Source organism: Protopterus annectens, chromosome 13.part0, assembly GCF_019279795.1.
Source record: "Protopterus annectens isolate FY-2018-M chromosome 13.part0, PAN1.0, whole genome shotgun sequence".
Classification (NCBI taxonomy): Eukaryota; Metazoa; Chordata; order Ceratodontiformes; family Protopteridae; genus Protopterus; species Protopterus annectens.
This window is the reverse complement of record NC_056747.1, coordinates 654,677,611-654,703,196: the sequence shown is the minus strand read 5'-3', so window position 1 is coordinate 654,703,196 and position 25,586 is coordinate 654,677,611.

Here is a 25,586-nt window from a genome sequence, read left to right as displayed (position 1 = left end):
TCAACAGAGATCTAAGCAAAAATTAACAAACTCTTTAACAAAAAATATATACCCAGCTCTGTATATTTGCAGATAGTGTGTAAGGCAGTCTCTCAGAACACATGTTCCAGCATTTTAAATGCAGGCTGTTACTAACAGGTAAAATTATGTGATCCTTGAGTGAGATAACACACAAGCTGTAAAAACAGTTATACCAACTGAAGACACGGCAGGAAATGGGAGTGGGGAAAACAGTTTCAACAGAGATCTAAGCAACAACTAACAGTACAAACTTTAAAACCAAAAAAATATATTCAGCTCTGTATATTTGCAGATAGACTGTAAGGCAGTCTCTCAGAACACAGGTTCCAGCAATTTGAATGCAGGCTGTTACTAACAGGTCAAATTAAGTAATCCTTGAGTTAGATAACACACAAAGTGTAAAAACCAGTTATACCAACTGAAGCCATGGCAGAAAATGGGGGGGGGCAGTTTCAACAGAGATCTAAGCAACAACTAACAGCACAAACTTTAAAACCAAAAAAATATACTCAGCTCTATATATTTGCAAATCAGTCTCTCAGAACAGTGAGACAACAGTTTCAACAGAGATCTAAGAAACAGTTAAACTCTATAACCAAAAAATATATACTCAGCTCTGTATGTTTGCAGATAGTCTGTAAGGCAGTCTCTCAGAAAACAGGTTCCAGGAATCTGAATGTAGGATGTTACTAACAGGTCAAATTATGTGATCCTTGAGTTAGATAACACACAAGCTATAAAAACCAGTTATACCAACTGAAGGCATGGCAGAAAATGGGGGTGGGGTGGGGAAAACGTTTGAACAGAGATCTAAGCAACAACTAACAGTACAAACTTTAAAATCAAAAAAATATACTCAGCTCTGTATATTTGCAGATCACTCTCTCAGAACAGTGAGACAACAGTTGCAACAGAGATTTATGCAATAATTAATATCTATAAGCAAAAAAATATATACTCACCTCTGTATATTTGCAGATAGTCTTTAAGGTAGTCTCTAAGAATGCAGGTTCCAGCAATTTGAATGCAGGCTGTTAATAACTGGTCAAATTAAGTGATCCTCGAGTTAGATACACAAGCTGTAAAAAACAGTTATACCAATTGAAGACACAGCAGAAAATGGGGGGGGGCAGTTTCAACAGAGATCTAAGCAACAACTAACCATACAAACTTTAAAACCAAAAAATATACTCAGGTCTATATATTTGCAGATCAGTCTCTCAGAACAGTGAGACAACAGTTTCAAAAAAGATCTTAGCAGCAATTAACAAACTCTATAAGCAAAAAAATATACTGAGCTCTGTATATTTGCAGATCAGTCTCTCAGAACAGTGAAACAACTGTTTCAACAGAGATCCAAGCAACAATTAATAAACTCTGTAACCAAAAAATATATACTCAGCTCTGTATATTTGTAGATAGTCTGTAATGCAGTCTCTTAGAACACATGTTCCAGCAATTTGAATGCAGGCTGTTACTATCAGGTCAAATTAAGTGATCCTAGAGTTAGATAAAACAGAAGCTGTAAAAACCAGTTATACCAACTGAAGACACGGCAGAAAATGGGGGTGCGGGTTGGGGAAAACAGTTTCAAGAGAGATCTAAGCAATAACTAACATTACAAACTTTAAAACTAATAAAATATACTCAGCTCTGTATAGTTGCAGATAGTCTGCAAGGCAGTCTCTCTCAACACAGGTTCCAGCAATTTGAATGCAGGCTGTTACTAACCGGTTGAAATAAGTGATCCTTGAGTGATAACACACAAGCTGCAAAAAACAGTTATACCAACTGAAGACATGGCAGAAAATGGGGTGGGGGAAACAGTTTCAACAGAGATCTAAACAACAACTAGCAGTACAAACTTTAAAACCAAAATAAATATACTCAGCTCTGTATATTTGCAGATCAGTCTCTCAGAACAGTGAGACAACAGTTTCAACAGAGATCTAAACAAGAATTAAACTCTATAACCAAAAAAATATACTCTGCTCTATATATTTGCAGATAGTCTGTAAGGCAGTCTCTCAGAACACAGGTTCCAGCAATTTAAATGCAGGCTGTTACTAACAGGTCAAACTAAGTGATCCTTGAGTTAGATAACACACAAGCTATAAAAAAAAGTTATACCAACTGAAGACATGGCAGAAAATGGGGGTGCGTGATGGGGAAAACGGTTTCAACAGAGATCTAAACAACAACTAACCGTAGAAACTTTAAAACCATAAAAATATACTCAGCTCTGTATTTTTGCAAAAGAGTCTCTCAGAACAGTGGGACAATAGTTTCAACAGAGATCTAAGCAAAAATTAACAAACTCTTTAACAAAAAAAATATACCCTGCTCTTTTTATTTGAGATAGTCTGTAAGGCAGTCTCTCAGAACACATGTTCCAGCAATTTGAATGCAGGCTGTTACTAACAGGTAAAATCATGTGATCCTTGATTGAGATAACACACAAGCTGTAAAAACCAGTTATATCAACTGAAGACACGGCAGGAAATGGGAGTGGGGGTGGGGAAAACAGTTTCAACAGATATCTAAGCAACAACTAACAGTACAAACTTTAAAACCAAAAAAAATATTCAGCTCTGTATATTTGCAGATAGACTGTAAGGCACTCTCTCAGAACACAGGTTCCAGCAATTTGAATGCAGGCTGTTACTAACAGGTCAAATTAAGCAATCCTTGAGTTAGATAACACACAAGGTGTAAAAACCAGTTATACCAACTGAAGCTATGGCAGAAAATGGGGGGGGGGGCAGTTTCAACAGAGATCTAAGCAACAACTAACAGCACAAACTTTAAAACCAAAAAATATACTCAGCTCTATATATTTGCAAATCAGTCTCTCAGAACAGTGAGACAACAGTTTCAACAGAGATCTAAGAAACAGTTAAACTCTATAACCAAAAAATATATACTCAGCTCTGTATGTTTGCAGATAGTCTGTAAGGCATAATCTTAGAACACAGGTTCCAGCAATTTGAATGCAGGCTGTTACTAACAGGTCAAATTAAGTGATCCTTGAGTTAGATAACACACAAGCTATAAAATCCAGTTATACCAACTGAAGACACAGCAGAAAATGGGGGGGGGGCAGTTTCAACAGAGTTATTACCAAAAACTAACCGTACAAACTTTAAAACCAAAAAAATATACTCAGCTCTGTATATTTGCAGATCAGTCTCTCAGAACAGTGAAACAACAGTTTCAACAGAGATCCAAGCAACAATTAATAAACTCTATAACCAAAAAATATATACTCAGCTTTGTATATTTGCAGATAGTCTGTAAGGCAGTCTCTCAGAACACAGGTTCCAGCAATTTGAATGCAGGCTGTTACTATCAGGTCAAATTAAGTGATCCTAGAGTTAGATAAAACAGAAGCTGTAAAAACCAGTTATACCAACTGAAAACACAGCAGAAAATGGGGGGTGGGGAAAACAGTTTCAAGAGAGATCTAAGCAATAACTAACAGTACAAACTTTAAAACTAATAAAATATACTCAGCTCTGTATATTTGCAGATAGTCTGTAAGGCAGTCTCTCAGAACACAGGTTCCAGCAATTTGAATGCAGGCTGTTACTAACCGGTTGAAATAAGTGATCCTTGAGTGATAACACACAAGCTGCAAAAAACAGTTATACCAACTGAAGACATGGCAGAAAATGGGGTGGGGGTGGGGAAACAGTTTCAACAGAGATCTAAGCAACAACTAACAGTACAAACTTTAAAACCAAAAAATATACTCAGCTCTGTATATTTGCAGATCAGTCTCTCAGAACAGTGAGACAACAGTTTCAACAGAGATCTAAACAAGAATTAAACTCTATAACCAAAAAATATACTCTTCTCTGTATATTTGCAGATAGTCTGTAAGGCAGTCTCTCAGAACACAGCTTCCAGCAATTTGAATGCAGGCTGTTACTAACAGGTCAAACTAAGTTATCATTGAGTTAGATAACACACAAGCTGTACAAAAAGTTATACCAACTGAAGACATGGCAGAAAATGGGGTTTGAGGAGTGGGAAAAACAGTTTCAACAGAGATCTAAGCAACAACTAACAGTACAAACTTTAAAACCAAAAAACTATACTCCGCTCTGTATATTTGCAGATCAATCTCTCTGAACAGTTTGACAACAGTTTCAACAGAGATCTAAGCAACAATTAATAAACTCTATAACCAAAAAAATATACTCAGCTCTGTATATTTGCAGGTAGTGTGTAAGGCAGTCTCTCAGAACATAGGTTCGAGCAATTTGAATGCAGACTGCTACTAACAGGTTAAATTAAGTGATCCTTTAGTTAGATAACACACAAGCTGTAAAAAACAGTTATACCAACTGAAGACATGGCAGAAAATGGGGTTTGAGGAGTGGGAAAAACAGTTTCAACAGAGATCTAAGCAACAACTAACCGTACAAACTTTAAAACCAAAAAAAAAAAATACTCAGCTCTGTATATTTGCAGATCAGTCTCTCAGAACAGTGAGACAACAGTTTCAACAGAGATCTAAGCAACAATTAAACTCTATAACTAAAAAATATACACTCAGCTCTGTATATTTGCAGATAGCTGTAAGCAGTCTTTCAGAACACAGGTTACAGCAATTTGAATACAGGCTGTTACTAACAGGTCAAATTAAGTGATCCTTGTGTTAGATAACACACAAGCTGTAAAAAACAGTTATACCAACTGAAGACAAGGCAGAAACTGGGGTTTGAGGGGTGGGAAAAACAGTTTCAACAGAGATCTAAGCAACAACTAAAGTACAAACTTTAAAACCAAAAAAATATATTCAGCTCTGTATATTTGCAGATAGTCTTTAAGGCAGTCTCTCAGAATGCAGGTTCCAGCAATTTGAATGAAGGCTGTTACTAACATGTCAAATTAAGTGATCCTTGAGGTAGATAACACAAAAGTTGTAAAAAACAGTTATACCAATTGAAGGCACAGCAGAAAATGGGGGGGGGGGCAGTTTCAACAGAGATCTAAGCAACAACTAACTGTACAAAATTTAAAACCAAAAAAATATACTCAGGTCTGTATATTTGCGGATCAGTCTCTCAGAACAGTGAGACAACAGTTTCAACAGAGATCTAAGGAACAATTAACAAACTTTATAACCAAAAATATATCCTCAGCTCTATATATTTGTAGATAGTCTGTAAGGCAGTCTCTCAGAACACAGGTTCGAGCAATTTGAATGCAGGCTGTTACTAACAGGTCAAATTAGGTGATCCGTGAGTTAGATGACACACAAGCTCTAAAATCCAGTTATGCCAACTGAAGACATGGCAGAAAATGGGAGTGGGGGTGGAGAAAACAGTTTCAACAGAGATCTAAGCAACAACTAACAGTACAAACTTTAAAACCAAAAAAATATAGTCAGCTCTGTATATTTGCAGATCAGTCTCTCACAACAGTGAGACAATCGTTTCAACAGAGATCTAAGCAAAAATTAAGAAACTCTTTAACCAAAAAAAATATACTCAGCTCTGTATATTTGCAGATAGTCTGTAAGGCAGTCTCTCAGAACACAGGTTCCAGCAATTTAAATGCAGGCTGTTACTAACAGGTAAAATTATGTGATCCTTGAGTGAGATAACACACAAGCTGTAAAAAACAGTTATACCAACTGAAGACATGGCAGTAAATGGGGTTTGAGGAGTGGGAAAAACAGTTTCAACCGAGATCTAAGCAACAACTAACCGTGCAAACTTTAAAACCAAAAAAAAAATACTCAGCTTTGTATATTTGCAGATCAGTCTCTCAGAACAGTGAGACAACAGTTTCATACAGAGATCTAAGCAACAATTAAACTGTATAACTAAAAAATATACACTCAGCTCTCTATATTTGCAGATAGCTGTAAGCAGTCTTTCAGAACACAGGTTACAGCAATTTGACTGCAGGCTGTTACTAACAGGTCAAATTAAGTGATCCTTGTGTTAGATAACATACAAGCTGTAAAAACCAGTTATACCAACTGAAGACAAGGCAGAAACTGGGGTTTGAGGGGTGGGAAAACAGTTTCAACAGAGATCTAAGCAACAACTAAAGTACAAACTGTAAAACCTAAAAAATATATTCAGCTCTGTATATTTGCAGATAGTCTTTAAGGCAGTCTCTCAGAATGCAGGTTCCAGCAATTTGAATGAAGGCTGTTACTAACATGTCAAATTAAGTGATCCTTGAGGTAGATAACACAAAAGTTGTAAAAACCAGTTATACCAATTGAAGGCACAGCCAACTGAAGACATGGCAGAAAATCTGAGTGGGGTTGGGGAAAACAGTTTCAACAGAGATCTAAGCAACAACTAACAGTACAAACTTTAAAACCAAAAAATATACTCAGCTCTGTATATTTGCAGATAGTCTGTAAGGCAGTCTCTCAGAACACAGGTTCCAGCAATTTAAATGCAGGCTGTTACTAACAGGTAAAATTATGTAATCCTTGAGTGAGATAACACACAAGCTGTAAAACACAGTTATACCAACTGAAGACATGGCAGAAAATGGGGGTGTGTGATGGGGAAAACGGTTTCAACAGAGATCTAAACAACAACTAACCGTAGAAACTTTAAAACCATAAAAATATACTCAGCTCTGTATTTTTGCAGATCAGTCTCTCAGAACAGTGAGACAATAGTTTCAACAGAGATCTAAGCAAAAATTAACAAACTCTTTAACAAAAAAAATATACCCAGCTCTGTATATTTGCAGATAGTCTGTAAGGCAGTCTCTCAGAACACATGTTCCAGCAATTTGAATGCAGGCTGTTACTAACAGGTAAAATCATGTGATCCTTGAGTGAGATAACACACAAGCTGTAAAAACCAGTTATACCAACTGAAGACACGGCAGGAAATGGGAGTGGGGTTGGGAAAACAGTTTCAACAGAGATCTAAGCAACAACTAACAGTACAAACTTTAAAACCAAAAAAATATATTCAGCTCTGTATATTTGCAGATAGACTGTAAGGCAGTCTCTCAGAACACAGGTTCCAGCAATTTGAATGCAGGCTGTTACTAACAGGTCAAATTAAGTAATCCTTGAGTTAGATAACACACAAGGTATAAAAAACAGTTATACCAACTGAAGCCACGGCAGACAATGGGGGGGGGGGGGCAGTTTCAACAGAGATCTAAGCAACAACTAACATCCCAAACTTTACAACCAAAAAAATATACTCAGCTCTATATATTTGCAAATCAGTCTCTCAGAACAGTGAGACAACAGTTTCAACAGAGATCTAAGAAACAGTTAAACTCTATAACCAAAAAATATATACTCAGCTCTGTATGTTTGCAGATAGTCTGTAAGGCAGTCTCTCAGAAAACAGGTTCCAGGAATCTGAATGCAGGATGTTACTAACAGGTCAAATTATGTGATCCTTGAGTTAGATAACACACAAGCTGTAAAAACCAGTTATACCAACTGAAGACATGGCAGAAAATGGGGGTGGTGGTGGGAAAAAGTTTGAACAGAGATCTAAGCAACAACTAACAGTACAAACTTTAAAATAAAAAAAATATACTCAGCTCTGTATATTTGCAGATCAGTCTCTCAGAACAGTGAGACAACAGTTGCAACAGAGATCTATGCAGTAATTAATATCTATAAGCAGAAACATATATATACTCACCTCTGTATATTTGCAGATAGTCTTTAAGGTAGTCTCTAAGAATGCAGGTTCCAGCAATTTGAATGCAGGCTGTTAATAACTGGTCAAATTAAGTGATCCTTGAGTTAGATACACAAGCTGTAAAAAACAGTTATACCAATTGGAGACACAGCAGAAAATTGGGAGGGGGGGACAGTTTCAACAGAGATCTAAGCAACAACTAACCATACAAACTTTAAAACCAAAAAATATACTCAGGTCTGTATATTTGCAGATCAGTCTCTCAGAACAGTGAGACAACAGTTTCAACAAAGATCTTAGCAACAATTAACAAACTCTATAACCAAAAAAATATACTGAGCTCTGTACATTTGCAGATAGTCTGTAAGGCAGTATCTTAGAACACAGGTTCCAGCAATTTGAATGCAGGCTGTTACTAACAGGTCAAATTAAGTGATCCTTGAGTTAGATAACACACAAGCTGTAAAATCCAGTTATACCAACTGAAGACATGGTAGAAAATGGGGGGGGGGCAGTTTCAACAGTTATTACCAACAACTAACCGTACAAACTTTAAAACCAAAACAATATACTCAGCTCTGTATATTTGCAGATCAGTCTCTAAGAACAGTGAAACAACTGTTTCAACAGAGATCCAAGCAACAATTAATAAACTCTATAACCAAAAAATATATACTCAGCTCTGTATATTTGTAGATAGTCTGTAAGGCAGTCTCTTAGACCACAGGTTCTAGCAATTTGAATGCATGCTGTTACTATCAGGTCAAATTAAGTGATCCTAGAGTTAGATAAAACAGAAGCTGTAAAAAACAGTTATACCAACTGAAGACACGGCAGAAAATTGGGGTGCGGGTTTGGGAAAACAGTTTCAAGAGAGATCTAAGCAATAACTAACATTACAAACTTTAAAACTAATAAAATATACTCAGCTCTGTATATTTGCAGATAGTCTGTAAGGCAGTCTCTCAGAACACAGGTTCCAGCAATTTGAATGCAGGCTGTTACTAACAGGTTGAAATAAGTGATCCTTGAGTGATAACACACAAGCTACAAAAAACAGTTATACAAGCTGAACACATGGCAGAAAATGGGGGTGGGCTGGGGGAAACAGTTTCAACAGAGATCTAAGCAACAACTAACAGTACAAACTTTAAAACCAAAAAATATACTCAGCTCTGTATATTTGCAGATCAGTCACTCAGAACAGTGAGACAACAGTTTCAAAAGAGATCTAAGTAAGAATTAAACCCTATAACCAAAAAAATATACTCTGTTCTGTATATTTGCAGATAGTCTGTAAGGCAGTCTCTCAGAACACAGGTTCCAGCAATTTGAATGCAGGCTGTTACTAACAGGTTGAAATAAGTGATCCTTGAGTGATAACACACAAGCTGCAAAAAACAGTTATACAAGCTGAACACATGGCAGAAAATGGGGTGGGGGTGGGGGAAACAGTTTCAACAGAGATCTAAGCAACAACTAACAGTACAAACTTTAAAACCAAAAAATATACTCAGCTCTGTATATTTGCAGATCAGTCTCTCAGAACAGTGAGACAACAGTTTCAACAGAGATCTAAGCAAGAATTAGACTCTATAACCAAAAAAATATACTCTTCTCTGTATATTTGCAGATAGTCTGTAAGGCAGTCTCTCAGAACACAGCTTCCAGCAATTTGAATGCAGGCTGTTACTAACAGGTCAAACTAAGTGATCCTTGAGTTAGATAACACACAAGCTGTAAAAAAAAAGTTATACCAACTGAAGACATGGCAGAAAATGGGGGTGCGTGATGGGGAAAACGGTTTCAACAGAGATCTAAACAACAACTAACCGTAGAAACTTTAAAACCATAAAAATATACTCAGCTCTGTATTTTTGCAGATCAGTCTCTCAGAACAGTGAGACAATAGTTTCAACAGAGATCTAAGCAAAAATTAACAAACTCTTTAACAAAAAAAATATACCCAGCTCTGTATATTTGCAGATAGTCTGTAAGGCAGTCTCTCAGAACACATGTTCCAGCAATTTGAATGCAGGCTGTTACTAACAGGTAAAATCATGTGATCCTTGAGTGAGATAACACACAAGCTGTTAAAACCAGTTATACCAACTGAAGACATGGCAGGAAATGGGAGTGGGGGTGGGGAAAACAGTTTCAACAGAGATCTAAGCAACAACTAACAGTACAAACTTTAAAACCAAAAAAATATATTCAGCTCTGTATATTTGCAGATAGACTGTAAGGCAGTCTCTCAGAACACAGGTTCCAGCAATTTGAATGCAGGCTGTTACTAACAGGTCAAATTAAGTAATCCTTGAGTTAGATAACACACAAGGTGTAAAAAACAGTTATACCAACTGAAGCCACAGCAGAAAATGGGGGGGGGGGCAGTTTCAACAGAGATCTAAGCAACAACTAACAGCACAAACTTTAAAACCAAAAAAATATACTCAGTTCTATATATTTGCCATTCAGTCTCCCAGAACAGTGAAACAACAGTTTCAACCGAGATCTAAGAAACAGTTAAACTCTATAACCAAAAAATATATACTCAGCTCTGTATGTTTGCAAATAGTCTGTAAGGCAGTCTCTCAGAAAACAGGTTCCAGGAATCTGATGCAGGATGTTACTGACAGGTCAAATTATGTGATCCTTGAGTTAGATAACACACAAGCTGTAAAAAACAGTTATACCAACTGAAGACACGGCAGAAAATGGGGGTGGTGGTGGGAAAAAGTTTGAACAGAGATCTAAGCAACAACTAACAGTACAAACTTTAAAATAAAAAAAATATACTCAGCTCTGTATATTTGCAGATCAGTCTCTCAGAACAGTGAGACAACAGTTGCAACAGAGATCTATGCAATAATTAATATCTATAAGCAAAAAATATATATACTCACCTCTGTATATTTGCAGATAGTCTTTAAGGTAGTCTCTAAGAATGCAGGTTCCAGCAATTTGAATGCAGGCTGTTACTGTTTGTGTCTTTTGGCTTTTCCCAGTTAAGGGTCGCCACAGCGGAACTCCAGTCCGCTAATGATTGGCAGTTGACTTTTACCTACCGGCTTGCCAGGCCTGAAGCACAACCTTAAACGAAGGTACACCCATTCACGCATGTCTCCACGCAGAAGACGCTCTAGCTGGGAATCGAACCCGACAGCGTCTTACTGTGAGGCGAAAATGCTACCGCAGTACCACCACTGCAGGCTGTTACTAACAGGTCAAATTAAGTGATCCTTGAGTTAGATAACACACAAGCTGTAAAAAACAATTATACCAACTGAAGAAATGGCAGAAAATAGCGATGGGGGTGGGGAAAACAGTTTCAACAGAGATCTAAGCAACAACTCACAGTACAAACTTTAAAACCAAAAACATATACTCAGCTCTGTATATTTGCAGATCAGTCTCTCAGAACAGTGAGACAACAGTTTCAACAGAGATCTAAGCAACAATTAAACGCTATAACCGAAAAAACTATACTCAGCTCTGTATATTTGCAGATAGTCTATAAGGCAATCTCTCAGAACACAGGTTCCAGCAATTTGAGTGCAGGCTGTTACTAACCGATCAAATTAAGTGATCCTTGAGTTAGATAACACACAAGCTGTAAAAACAGTTATACCAACTGAAGACATGGCAGAAAATTAGGTGGGGACAGTTTCAACAGAGATCTAAGCAACAACTAACAGTACAAACTTTAAAACCAAAAAACTATACTCCGCTCTGTATATTTGCAAATCAATCTCTCTGAACAGTGAGACAACAGTTTCAACAGAGATCTAAGCAACAATTAACAAACTCTATAACCAAAAAAGTATACTCAGCTCTGTATATTTGCAGGTAGTGTGTAAGGCAGTCTCTCAGAACATAGGTTCAAGCAATTTGAATGCAGACTACTACTAACAGGTCAAATTAAGTGATCCTTGAGTTAGATAACACACAAGCTGTAAAAAACAGTTATACCAACTGAATACATGGCACAAAATGGGGGTGGGGTTGGGGAAAACAGTTTGAACAGAGATCTAAGCAACAACTAAAGTACAAACTTTAAAACCAAAAAAATATATTCAGCTCTGTATATTTGCAGATAGTCCTTAAGCAGTCTCTCAGAATGCAGGTTCCAGCAATTTGAATGCTGGCTGTTACTAACAGGTCAAATTAAGTGATCCTTGAGGTAGATAACACAAAAGCTGTAAAAAACAGTTATACCAATTGAAGGCACAGCAGAAAATGGGGGGTGACAGTTTCAACAGAGATCTAAGCAACAACTAACTGTAGAAAATTTAAAACCAAAAAAATATACTCAGGTCTGTATATTTGCAGATCAGTCTCTCAGAACAGTGAGACAACAGTTTCAACAGAGATCTAAGGAACAATTAACAAACTTTATAACCAAAAATATATCCTCAGTTCTGTATATTTGTAGATAGTCTGTAAGGCAGTCTCAAAGAACACAGGTTCAAGCAATTTGAATGCAGGCTGTTACTAACAGGTCAAATTAGGTGGTCCGTGAGTTAGATAACACACAAGCTCTAAAAACCAGTTATACCAACTGAAGACATGGCAGAAAATGGGGGTGGGGTAGGGAAAACAGTATCAACAGAGGTCTAAGCAACAACTAGCAGTACAAACTTTAAAACCAGAAAAATATACTCAGCTCTGTATATTTGCAGATCAGTCTCTCAGTACAGTGAGACAACAGTTTCAACAGAGATCTAAGGAACAATTAACAAACTTCATAACCAAAAAAATATACTCAGCTCTGTATATTTGCAGATCAGTCTCTCAGAACAGTGAGACAACAGTTGCAACAGAGATCTATGCAACAATTAATATCTATAACCAAAAAAATATATACTCACCTCTGTATATTTGCAGATAGTCTTTAAGGCAGTCTCTCGGAACGCAGGTTCCAGCAATTTAAATGCAGGCTGTTACTAACTGATCAAATTAAGTGATCCTTGAGTTAGATGCACAAGCTGTAAAAACCAGTTATACCAATTGAAGACACAGCAGAAAATGGGGGGGGGTAGTTTCAACAGAGATCTAAGCAACAACTAACCGTACAAACTTTAAAACCAAAAAAATATACTCAGGTCTGTATATTTGCAGATCAATCTCTCAGAACAGCGAGACAACAGTTTCAACAGAGATCTTACCAACAATTAACAAACTCTATAACCGAAAAATATACTGAGCTCTGTACATTTGCAGATAGTCTGTAAGGCAGTATCTTAGAACACAGGTTCCAGCAATTTGAATGCAGGCTGTTACTGTTTGTGTCTTTCGGCTTTTCCCGGTTAGGGGTCACCACAGCGGAACTCCGGTCTGCTAATGATTGGCGGTTGATTTTTAAGTACCGGCTTGCCAGGCCTGACACACAACCTTCAACGAAGGTACGCCCATTCATGCATGTCTCCACGCAGAAGATGCTCTAGCTGAGAATCAAACCAGACAGCATCTTACTGTGAGACGACAATGCTACCGCAGCACCATCCCCGCAGGCTGTTACTAACAGGTCAAATTAAGTGATCCTTGAGTTAGATAACACACAGGCTGTAAAAACCAATTATACCAACTGAAGAAATGGCAGAAAATAGTGGTGAGGGTGGGGAAAACAGTTTCAACAGAGATCTAAGCAACAACTCATAGCACAAAAATTAAAACCAAAAACATATACTCAGCTCCGTATATTTGCAGATCAGTCTCTCGGAACAGTGAGACAACAGTTTCAACAGAGATCTAAGCAACAATTAAACTCTATAACCAAAAAAACTATACTCAGCTCTCTATATTTACAGATAGTCTATAAGGCAATCTCTCAGAACACAGGTTTCAGCAATTTCAATGCAGGCTGTTACTTACCAATCAAATTAAGTGATCCTTGAGTTAGATAACACACAAGCTGTAAAAAACAGTTATACCAACTGAAGACATGACAGAAAATTAGGTGGGGACAGTTTCAACAGAGATCTAAGCAACAACTAACAGTACAAACTTTAAAACCAAAAAACTATACTCCGCTCTGTATATTTGCAGATCAATCTCTCTGAACAGTGAGACAACAGTTTCAACAAAGATCTAAGCAACAATTAACAAACTCTATAACCAAAAAATATACTCAGCTCCATATATTTGCAGGTAGTGTGTAAGGCAGTCTCTCAGAACACAGGTTTGAGCAATTTGAATGCAGACTGCTACTAACAGGTCATATTAAGTGATCCTTGAGTTAGATGACGCACAAGCTGTAAAAACCAGTTATACCAACTGAATACATGGCAGAAAATGGGGGTGGGTTGGGGGAAAACAGTTTCACCAGAGATCTAAGCAACGACTAACCATACAAACTTTAAAACCAAAAAAAAAATACTCACCTCTGTATATTTGCAGATCAGTCTCTCAGAACAGTGAGACAATAGTTTCAACAGAGATCTAAGCAACAATTAAACTCTATAACTAAAAAATATACACTCAGCTCTGTATATTTGCAGATAGCTGTAAGGCAGAATTTCAGAACACAGGTTACAGCAATTTGAATGCAGGCTGTTACTAAGAGGTCAGATTTAGTGATCCTTGAGTTAGATAACACACAAGCTGTAAAAAACAGTTATACCAACTGAAGACATGGCAGAACATGGGTTTTGAGGGGTGGAAAAAACAGTTTCAACAGAGATCTAAGCAACAACTAAAGTACAAACTTTAAAATCAAAAAAATATATTCAGCTCTGTATATTTGCAGATAGTCTTTAAGGCAGTCTCTCAGAATGCAGGTTCCAGCAATTTGAATGCAGGCTGTTACTAACAGGTCAAATTAAGTGATCCTTGAGTTAGATAACACAAAAGCTGTAAAAACCAGTTATACCAATTGATGACACAGCAGAAAATGGGGGGGGGGGCAGTTTCAACAGAGATCTAAGCAACAACTAACTGTACAAAATTTAAAACCAAAAAAATATACTCAGGTCTGTATATTTGCGGATCAGTCTCTCAGAACAGTGAGACAACAGTTTCAACAGAGATCTAAGGAACAATTAACAAACTTTATAACCAAAAATATATCCTCAGCTCTGTATATTTGTAGATAGTCTGTAAGGCAGTCTCTCAAAACACATGTTCGAGCAGTTTGAATGCAGGCTGTTACTAACAGGTCAAATTAGGTTATCCGTTAGTTAGATAACACACAAGCTTTAAAAACCACTTATACCAACTGAAGACACAGCAGACAATGGGGGGTGGAGTAGGGAAAACAGTATCAACAGAGATCTAAGCAACAATTAAACTTTATAACCAAAAAAAAAAACTCAGCTAGGTATATTTGCAGATAGTGTGTAAGGCAGTCTCTCAGAACAGAGGTTCCAGCAATTTGAATGCAGGCTGTTACTAACAGGTCAAATTAAGTGATCCTTGAGTTAGATAACACACAAGCTGTAAAAACTAGTTATACCAACTGAAGACTCGGCAGAAAATGGGGGTTGAGGGGTGGGGAAATAGTTTTAACAGAGATCTAAGCAACAACTAACCATACAAACTTTAAAAAACAAAAAAATATACTCAGGTCTGTATACTTGCGGATCAGCCTCTCAGAACAGTGAGACAACAGGTTCAACAGAGATCTAAGGAACAATTAACAAACTTTATAACCAAAAACAATATACTCATCTCTGTATATTTGTAGATAGTCTGTAAGGCAGCGTCTCAGAACATAGGTTCCAGAAATTTGAATGCAGGCTGTTATTAACAGGTCAGATTAGGTGATCCATGAGTTAGATAACACAAAAGCTGTAAAAACCAGTTATACCAACTGAAGACACAGCAGAAAATGGGGGTGGGGTAGGGAAAACTAACTCAATGATCACTTAATTTGACCTATAACCAAAAAAATATATACTCAGCTCTGTATATTTGCAGATCAGTCTCTCAGAACAGTGAGACAACAGTTTCAACAGAGATCTAAGTAATATTTAAACTCTATAACCAAAAAAAAAAATTACTCAGCTCTGTATAGTTGCAGATAGTCTGTAAGGCAGTCTCTCAGAACAGAGATTCCAGCAATTCGAATGCAGGTTGTTATTAACAGGTCAAATTAAGTGATCCTTGAGTTAGATAACATACAAGCTGTAAAAACCAATTATACCAACTGAAAAAATGGTAGAAAATAGCGGTGGGGAAAACATTTTCAACAGAGATCTAAGCAACAACTAACAGTACAAACTTTAAAACCCCAAAAATATACTCAGCTCTGTTTATTTGCAGATCAGTCTCTCAGAACAGTGAGACAACAGTTTCAACTGAGATCTAAGCAACAGTTAACAAACTCTTTAACCAAAAAAATATACTCAGCTCTGTATATTTGCAGATTGTCTGTAAGACAGTCTCTCAGAACACAGGTTCCAGCTATTTAAATGCAGGCTGTTACTAACAGGTCATTTTAAGTGATCCTTGAGTTAGATAACACACAAGCTATAAAAAACAGTTATACCAACTGAAGATACGGCAGAACATGGTGTGTGTGTGTGTGTGTGTGTGTGTGTGTGTGTGTGTGTGGGCGTGTGTGTGTGTGGGCGTGTGTGTGTGTGTGTGTGTGTATATATATATATATATATATATATATATATATATACATATACATATATATATATATATATATATATATATATATATAGAGAGAGAGAGAGAGAGATAATGTTTGAGCATCAGCAGCATGAAGAAAAAACAAACGTCATAACGCCGAGCACTGTTTCTCATAGAAATCATTGCCATTATACACTTAGAAACCAGTGACAAAGATTCACTTGTTTGGGGGAATTTCTCCCTTTTTTGAGTTGGTGTGACCATGGAATTTGTATATATAAGTTTGGTGGGTGAGCGGTGTATAGGGATTTCTCCCCTTCTGGAAAAAAAAAGAACAAGTAAAATGTATTTTTCTCTCTTTTAAGTTTTGGGCATTTTTTCAACCTTTTGCCATGTCAGCATACCAGAACTGGACATTTTATAGTAGAACCTACACACACACACAAACATACAGATTTAAATAATATAAAGGAAGTATAAGGTGTGATGTTAGAATCACATGATAATAAGGAGCTAAGATTATGTGGAATATAAATCCTTTGTCATCTTATTATTTGAATAGTTTATCTTAAAATATTTCTTTTTTCCAGTAAAACATGAAAAAATGTGTGATTAATTGTATTTTCATATATTTGTTTTCTCTCATATTGCCTTAACAATGGGAGAACCGTAACAGATGTCATATACTTATATTTTAGCAATTCTCTCTTTCTCTTAGGGATTTCTTTTAATTTACTATTCAAAAATGTCTAAGAAGAAAACCACTTATGTCAAAGGAAATTTTGCTTTCAGTAACCACTTATGTCAAAGGAAATGTTGCTTTCAGTAAAGAAATGTTTTTATTAAATATTTTCATATGTTGTTTTGAAATGTATGAAACTGTGTAAGCTTGTAGATATTTTATGTCAACAGACAGATATGAAGCAATTCTTATTGCATTGCTGTCATTGGAATATGGCCAGCATTAATGAAGTTGCACAAACTGAAGGAAAAAAATAAATATACCTTGAATGTAATGACAATCTGTGAAACTTAATGTTGGTATGCCTTCAAGGTATACATGATAATAATCTTCACTTTGCATATTAAAAGAAAGTGACCACTTCAAAATGAAAATATTTAATTGCTGAATGTTTTGTCACATAGTAGAGATTTGCAACATCATCTTAACTCCTTTCATGTTCAGAAGTCTAACCACTAGACCTGCTTTTTAACCCTTATACAGTAAGACCCTTTTACTAATTTGCCACATCAATATAGTTTCATTTCTAAGATTTCCTGAAGATGCATAGCTGATACATAAAATGCATAACTAAGATTTGATTTTAAGCTTCACTGCTTTTATCAAGCCTCAGCAGTGAGTGAGCATATATAGTAAACATTCATTAAAATTTCAAAACTACCTTTTTTTTTTCATTGTGCAGTTGCTGATATTTTTTCTCATCTCCATTATATTGGGAAGAGTATACACCATCAAGGAAGACAAGAAGGCCGGAATTATTTTCCTCATGCCCTCTGGCCAGTCATTTGGTAAATGAACCTGTATGTAGTCCCAAATTATGTTTTTTTAACAAAATCATTCAGGCAAATGGATATATAGTCCTGGGAAATTACAGTGACTGGTCTATCAATTAATTATTCTGACAGTGAAGTGCTTCTATCAAACAAAGAAACCAAAAGAAGTGCTTAGTACCAAGATGAAAACAGCATCTACTGCTATTAAAGAAAATAATCTTCTTCTTCTTTTTTCGGCTTTTCCTAGTTAGGGGTCACCACAGCGGATCACCTCTCTGCTCATGATTGGCAGTGGAGTTTTTACAGTGTTGGGTTGCCAGCCCGGTGCCCACAGTATCCAATCCACCTACAGCATGTCTTTGGGATGTGGGAGGAAACTGGAGCACCTGGCACCACAGCTATTAAAGAAACTATTAATAAAATAAAATCAGGTTTGCACCCCACTGCAGGTGACTGTAACTAACTGATGTCAAATATTCTTTAAGAGTTTTGTGAGAGAAATCTAATAGCAGAAATGTTGATTCTTTAATGAGTAAGTATAGTCTGTAGTGGGCTATCATGTGCAATTTTAAGAAGCTGGAACTTGCCAAACTCACAAACTAGCTACTGGATAATATCTGTATATGTCTGTATGCAAGTATTTGGTTTTTGTTCATAACCATACTGGTAAACTATTCCATATGGATCTTTTTCAGTCACAGTCCAGGCTTTATGACAATAAGGAGTTGTGGGTTGATATAATGATTAAAGTGTTTTGCTCACGTATACAAGAGTCTCAATTTTTGAAAATGAAATTGACTAGGTTTAAAATGGCCCAGAAGGGTAGCTGGTCTAATTCTTGCCTATGAATCTATGAAGAATGTCACACTAAACATTGTGGCATTATACAAAATACAGACATCAAAGTATACAGTATGTCACACAACAGGTTAACAGAATAGCTTACTTCAAAGTGTAACAGTCCCTCTCCTAGAAAAGCCAATAAAGGCTATTTTAAATTGTGAAACTGTTAATGCTAATATGGTACTAAATACATGTAGCGCCAATCCAAACCACTAAGTAGATTCACTATATTTCCATGGGGTCAAATTCCCAGCATTTACTATAAATGAAATTCGTTGTACCTAGAGTTATTGTAAAAAGGGGCTTATTGAATTTCTTAAAACTAACAGGACATTATGACTTAAGTAAAGTTACAGTTCTACATTAGCCAATCATTTAATGTTCCTATTTTCTACCTGGCAAAATATTAACACAGCAAATTCAGCTAACAGTTACATGCAAAAGGCATAATAGGGGCTGAACTTCCATCATTGTTGTTTGTCTTTGCACGTTTTACAACTATTAGAGTGTGTCAACCTTGTGCCCAACCCATGTCTGAAATGACTAGCTCACCTTCCTTGCTGTCCAACTGTTCAATAACAATACATACAGAAATAGACAGACAGATAGATTGATAGCTAGATAAAGTTGTTGTTGTTGTTGTGTCTTTCGGCTTATCCCGGGTAGGGGTCGCCACAGCGGAACTCCGGTCTGCTAATGATTGGTAGTTGATTTTTACGTGCCGAGTTACCAGCCCTGATGCACAACCTTCAACGAAGGCACGCCCATTCATGCATGCCTCCACACAGAAGACGCTCTAGCTGAGAATCGAACGTGACAATGTCTTGCTGTGAGGTGACAACGCTACCGCAGCACCACTACCGTGGGTAGGATAGCTAGATAAAGTGTGTGTGTGTGTGTGTGTGTGTGTGTGTCTTTTGGCTTTTCCTGGTTAGGGGTCGCCACAGCAGAACTCCGGTCTGCTAATGATTGGTAGTTGATTTTTATGTGCCGAGTTACCAGCCCTGATGCCCAACCTTCAACGAATGTATGCCCATTCACGCATGTCTCCACGCAGAAGATGCTCTAGCTGAGAATCGAACCGGACAGCAGCTTACTGTGAGGTGACAACGCTACCGCAGCACCACCACCGCGGTTGATAGCTAGATAAAGTGATCCAGTAAAAAGGTGACAGAGGTGCTGAGGTAGGGTTGTACTATACTTTTGCAAACCGTATTTCTTTTGAAAGATAGCATTCCCTGGTCATTTCCAAAACATTTAATTTTATAGTGTTTTTTTTTTTTGCAGAAGGCTGTGCCTCTGCTGTTATGTAGCTTTGCCCCTTTATCCTGTAACTCTAAATAAATTAACTCAAATGTCTCTGCACTTTCTGGAAGGGATACAAAAACAGATGTGGTTTGCAAAATTATGCTGTGTAATGGAATATATCAGGTTTCCCCTGAGGTTTACTAGTAGCTTCAAAGTAAATACAGACAACATATGATCCTGTTTTCAAGGAGACGACAGGCTACTTCCTAATAACATAAGAACACATTGCTAGGTCTTCTGCAGTTTCTGTACCAGATGTAGAAGGCATGGCACTTCTAGACATCTGTGAAATTACTTCACATGCGGTGCATACATTCATACAGGAAAGTTAGGAAGTGGTACTGTTGACAAAATATTTCTGTTTTAGTAGTTATATTTTACATAATTCAAAAGCCATCCTGATAAATGATTCTCATGGTTCCTGCTTATTTTAAAACCTTACTGCATGATTTAAGCTCTTGAAGGAAAGATCACCTGGAACAGTATTGTTTCATCTTTGAAATCAAAGGGATCATTCCTAACATTACCCAGATATCCATGAACAGAAAACAAGCTGAAAAATAATCACAGCTGGATTTTCAATTATATTCTGGGAAAACATTGCTATGCAAACATTTTTCCTTTTATGATACCATAAAATGCATATGATGTATAATTATGCATATGTTATTGGAGCTGGTATATGCATGATATTATTAAATGGAGGAAGAGATAGTTGGTGTTTAAGTGGAAAAGGAGATCCATGTAAGCTGTAATATAGCTCTTACATATTACTGTTGTAGAAGCACAGACAGAATGTCATATAGAAGGACAAACAGCTGCAGATGAGGAATATGTTTTGCAGTGGAACTCATTGTTTTGTTGTAATCTTTAAATACTAAACCAGAAGTAATTACACAGGAAAGAATGAAGCACAAAACAGTAACCCGTTGAAAAATAGGAAATGTCTGTGTATGTTCATAGGTTTATACTAGGCTAATGACCACAAGGGTCCCCATGCAACTAAACCCAGTTTTATCCCCAAGTTCCTTGGACACCTATATGTTGGGGTAAATTAGTAAAAAGGTAGCTAAGGGTTATATGAGTGTATGTTAGTTGGGGATTAATATACCTGCTGTTGACCTCTGTCAGTCAGAGACATGGGTGCCAGACTGGGAGGTGAATCTGGGATTTCCCATCTGAAGATCAAGGTTTCTTTTAAATAGAGTCAGGGATGAACTCTGCTTCACGTAAATGGTATGAGATCATATAGCAGCAGAGATCTGGAAATTTACTTAATTCCCACTGTAGTATGATCTTGGAGTTAGTATATATAATTGGAAGAGGGGATGCCAGGGGGATTTCTCACTGCAAAAATGCGGTTTTCTGTCTTTTTCATTGTTCATTGTTTTGTGCTTTCGTCTTTTAGGTGCGATCAATTGAGATTTATCATTGACAAATTTTGACTAAATGACATGAATCCATTTTGCATATATTTTGTTAATGAGGAGTTAGGCTAGCACCTTCTTGTTGTCTCTTGTGCACTACATAACACTTGGGCTGTCCATGTTGCTTGTACTTAGAATATCATCTTCCCTGTCATGCTATTTAGAAAACAAATTCATCACTCTTGTGCATTATTTACATAAACAATGTTTTATCATTCTTTCATACTAATCCAAAGAAAACCAAGTCAGTCCAAAAGGAATCCACAACGCAGAGTTTTAATAAATCCAAGTAAAACAGAGAATGGTTAAGCGCTTTCATCTGTCAAATCAGGTATCTTCAGAACAACGGATTGGATTTATTAAAATGCTGCTTTGTGGTTTCCATTTGGAATTACTTGGTTTTCTTTGGATTTGTTTGGTGTATACCTGGTCAAGCACTGGTGGAATTATTTTGATTCTTTCAAACTATGTTAGCTCCGTTGCTATATAATCCAGGATCTTCAGCCACAATAACCTGGATGCTAGCATTCTAACTAAGCTAAAGGGCTGTTTTCTGTAGCTCTTCTTGCATTCTGTCTGCTGTAGCTAAAGAAACTCTGATGTAATAATATATGTCTGACTTCTGCAGCCTTTCTTCTTGTCTTCTTCATTTTATTCCACTTTTTCCCTTTATATTGTTTCCCTTTTTACTTCCTTATGGAAATATTGTTGTTCCAGGTGTTAATGGTGATCTTCCATTCCTTTTTCTTCATGCCATCCATTTCATGTCCTTTTTTACTGAGAGATGTTTTGTTGAGATTCATTTGATGCTTTAATATCCTTTTGAAGAGGATTTTTCATTGTATTTAATTTCAACAGTATAGCTGTCTTTTGTAGTTATATTAATTCTTTGTGAGGTCACTTTTTTGAGTTTTAGTGTGCCTGATCATACTGATGCTGCATAATGTGGAGTAAGGGAAGGATCAGGTTTTACGAATTACTAGTTAGTTATTCCTCTTTTTTCACAGTGGTACAACCTCAGGGTTAGTATATGTAAGTAGCAGGCATGTGAATGTGGGGACTCGAGTTTGTCCCTATGAAGAACATAGTTTTGTTATGTTTTGCATTTTGTATTTTTTTAGTGGTTTATATGCTGGCAATTTTTTTTTCAAGAAAAGACAGATTTTATTTTGATGCATTGTCAAGGGTTCACTGTCTTTTGGGTTTCTAATACCGTGATGGTAAAGGATCCCATTCTTAAGTCAAAGTATGATTAAAGTTTGTGAAATTAGTATTGTTTCAATCTTTAATGTTCACCAAAAGTGCTCTTTGTAGCACCCACAATGTGCTCAGAACTGATTCCTTCTGCAATTCATATGAAGTTACATGTATCAGTAACATATCTAAATACAAATTTAAATTTTTTTTTTATGAGACCCATTGTTCCTACTACTATTACAACTGCCTGGGTATCCTTCTTCCACACTGCCTGCAAATCCTGGTATTTTATGACTTTGTGTCTCTCTGTACATAAGACACTGTAATCACCTGGTGTATCAATTTCAATAATTAATTTTACTTTTGTACTTTTTCATGGACTACTGTATCTGGTCTTCTCGGATCTATTTTTGAACTCTTGGCAATGGGTGATCTCAAGTAATCTAAATTTCATCATTCTCTATAATGCTTTGTGGCTCATGTTTTCAATACTTCTTAGCTACTTCACTATTGCAATGTTTGCACAATCTCCAGTGCAGTAGATTTGCCACATTATTATGCTTTTCGGTATACAGGCCCTCTGCCCTTGTCGTATCATATCCAGCAATAAGATATGTAACTGTTTTGAGTTCTGTTTTATAGAACCTGCATTTGTCTGTTTCTCCCACATCTTCAGTGGACCTTGTAAACCAATAAGTACTAAATCCACTATTCTAGGCTGTCAATATTAACCTTTCAACTTTTGATTTAATTTCACCTATCCTTAACCATTCCTGCATTATATCCTGATCAACATGAGGTTGTTCCAGGAGTTTTCAGTACTTGTGGTTATATTTATGCCTTTTCCACATTTCTTGCCTTCTCATCTACCTTTTTATATTCTTTCTTTTGTTTTTTTTGGCACATTAAGTTGCTGCCAAATTTTGGTCTACTTATGGTTTGATTTCCATTCCTGCTTGACATCGATATGCTTCTGCTTAGCAAAGCAGGGAAGTCATCTTAAACTTCTTCTTCTCATGTTTTAAAACTTTCACTGTATTTGGATCTGGTGAAGTCAGAAGATATGTGTGCAGTCTTACGATTGCAGATCTATACATGTAATCAAGTTTGAGGAGGCCCATACCTCCTTCAGAACAAGGAATATATAATCTTGGCATGCACTGATTTTTTATGTCATTTGATAGGCATGAAGCATTTTTCTTGTTTTTCTGTTCAACTGATCCAATACCTATTGGGCCAGTTAGTTATCTCAAAACTGTACGTTAGAACAGGAAGATCAAATTGGCTTATAGCTTGAACTTTGTTCCTAGATGTCAGGACAATTTTCAGTATTAATTTTAGTCTTCTAAAATATTCCTTACTGAGCTTTGTTCGTATTTGTTCATGTTTTATTGCTGATCCTTCAATTCTCAAATATTTACTGTATACACTCCCTCCTGCTCAAGTTCCTCTATATCACATTCCTATCCCCGACTAATATTTTCTTGGTGCTGCAGCTTTCCTGCTTTAAATGTTGCTTTTTCACAATTATCAAGGCAAAATTACATTCTTATAGCATCTGAAAAAGTTTTGATAGGGGCGTGGCCAAGGATGAACACAGGATAGCAGCAGATTTCTTCAGCTCCACCAATTTCATTACACTGACAGGAATTAATTACTTAAAAAATTAATTTTTGAAGTAATTTTCTTTCTAAATATGTTTGTTTTATATAGTTCTTGAACTATATCTAAAAAAGAAAGGAAATCTTAACAATATTCCTGTCAGAAATAACTTTGGAAATTTTCCTGTCAGTTTATCAGTTTGAAATGAGTTCCAGTAAGACAAATTCTCAAGACTCCAGCATCAAGAAAGAACTTCAGTCTCTGATAATTATAATCCAGCAACTTACTGCTAAGATGGATAAAATGGATACTAAAATAGACACCTTCATAGAAAAAACTACAAAACAAATAGACTTGTTACATATAGACCTGCAACAACAAAAGATCCAGATGACAGGCATAGAAGATGATGTGAATGACATGGAAAATAGAATCCAAGAAGAGGAAATCAACATTGAGTTTCTGCTGAAACAAAATACACATTTACAAACAAAGCTGGATGACCTGGAAAATAGATCTAGGCGCAATAACATTAGGATTTTTGGACTGCCAGAAAATATTGAAGGTAACAATATTACTTCTTTTTTAACAACATGGCTCCCTAAAACTTTAGACTTACCAGAAGCATTCTCTTTTGGTATCGAAAGAGCACATAGATCTATAGCTAATACTAACTCTAACAAAAAATATCCTAGATCAGTTATAGTTAGATTTCTATAATCTTTTGATAAAGAGATGGTTCTTAAATCTGCTTGGGCTAAAGCTCCTGTTAAGATTAATGAGACAACTGTGCATTTTGACAATGACTATTCTTCCATGGTAATAGCTAAAAGAAAAGTTTTTCTGCCACTAATAAGGGAGCTTAAAAAAGCACAGTTTAAAACATGCCTTCTGTTTCCTGCCAAGCTTAAAATCTTCCTTCCTGATGGTCCTAAAATTTTCGATGACTTAGACTCTGCTTTACTGTTTATCAAAAAAATAAGATTTTGGATAAAATAGAGGAAATGGAATGGGCTAGTCCTTCATTAAAGAGACTGGCAACTGAAACTTCGTGGAAGACTTCAGAGAAGAAGAAGAGACTAAAAAACAAATGATTTGTTCTATGTTTTTTTTCTCTCATCATTTTATTTCATTATTAATCTTTTTAAATATAGTTCCTGCATTTCCAGAAAGCCACAAATATTCTGAAAAAGATTTAATCAAAGTTATTCTCTGTGTGCAAAGAAATGTTTTGTTTCATAACCAGTCAAAATATCTGAAGATTTAATGGCAAGCTATGATTCAATTTGTTTCTCTTTCTGAAAAAGAGAAGTAAGGTCAGTAATTTGATACATTTTTTTTTTATCTTTTTTTTTTCTTCTCCTTTTCTTCTTTTCTTTGTTTAAACAATGACATTCTATTTAGATTATGTAGTGGGTAAAGGGTGGGGAGGGCAGGG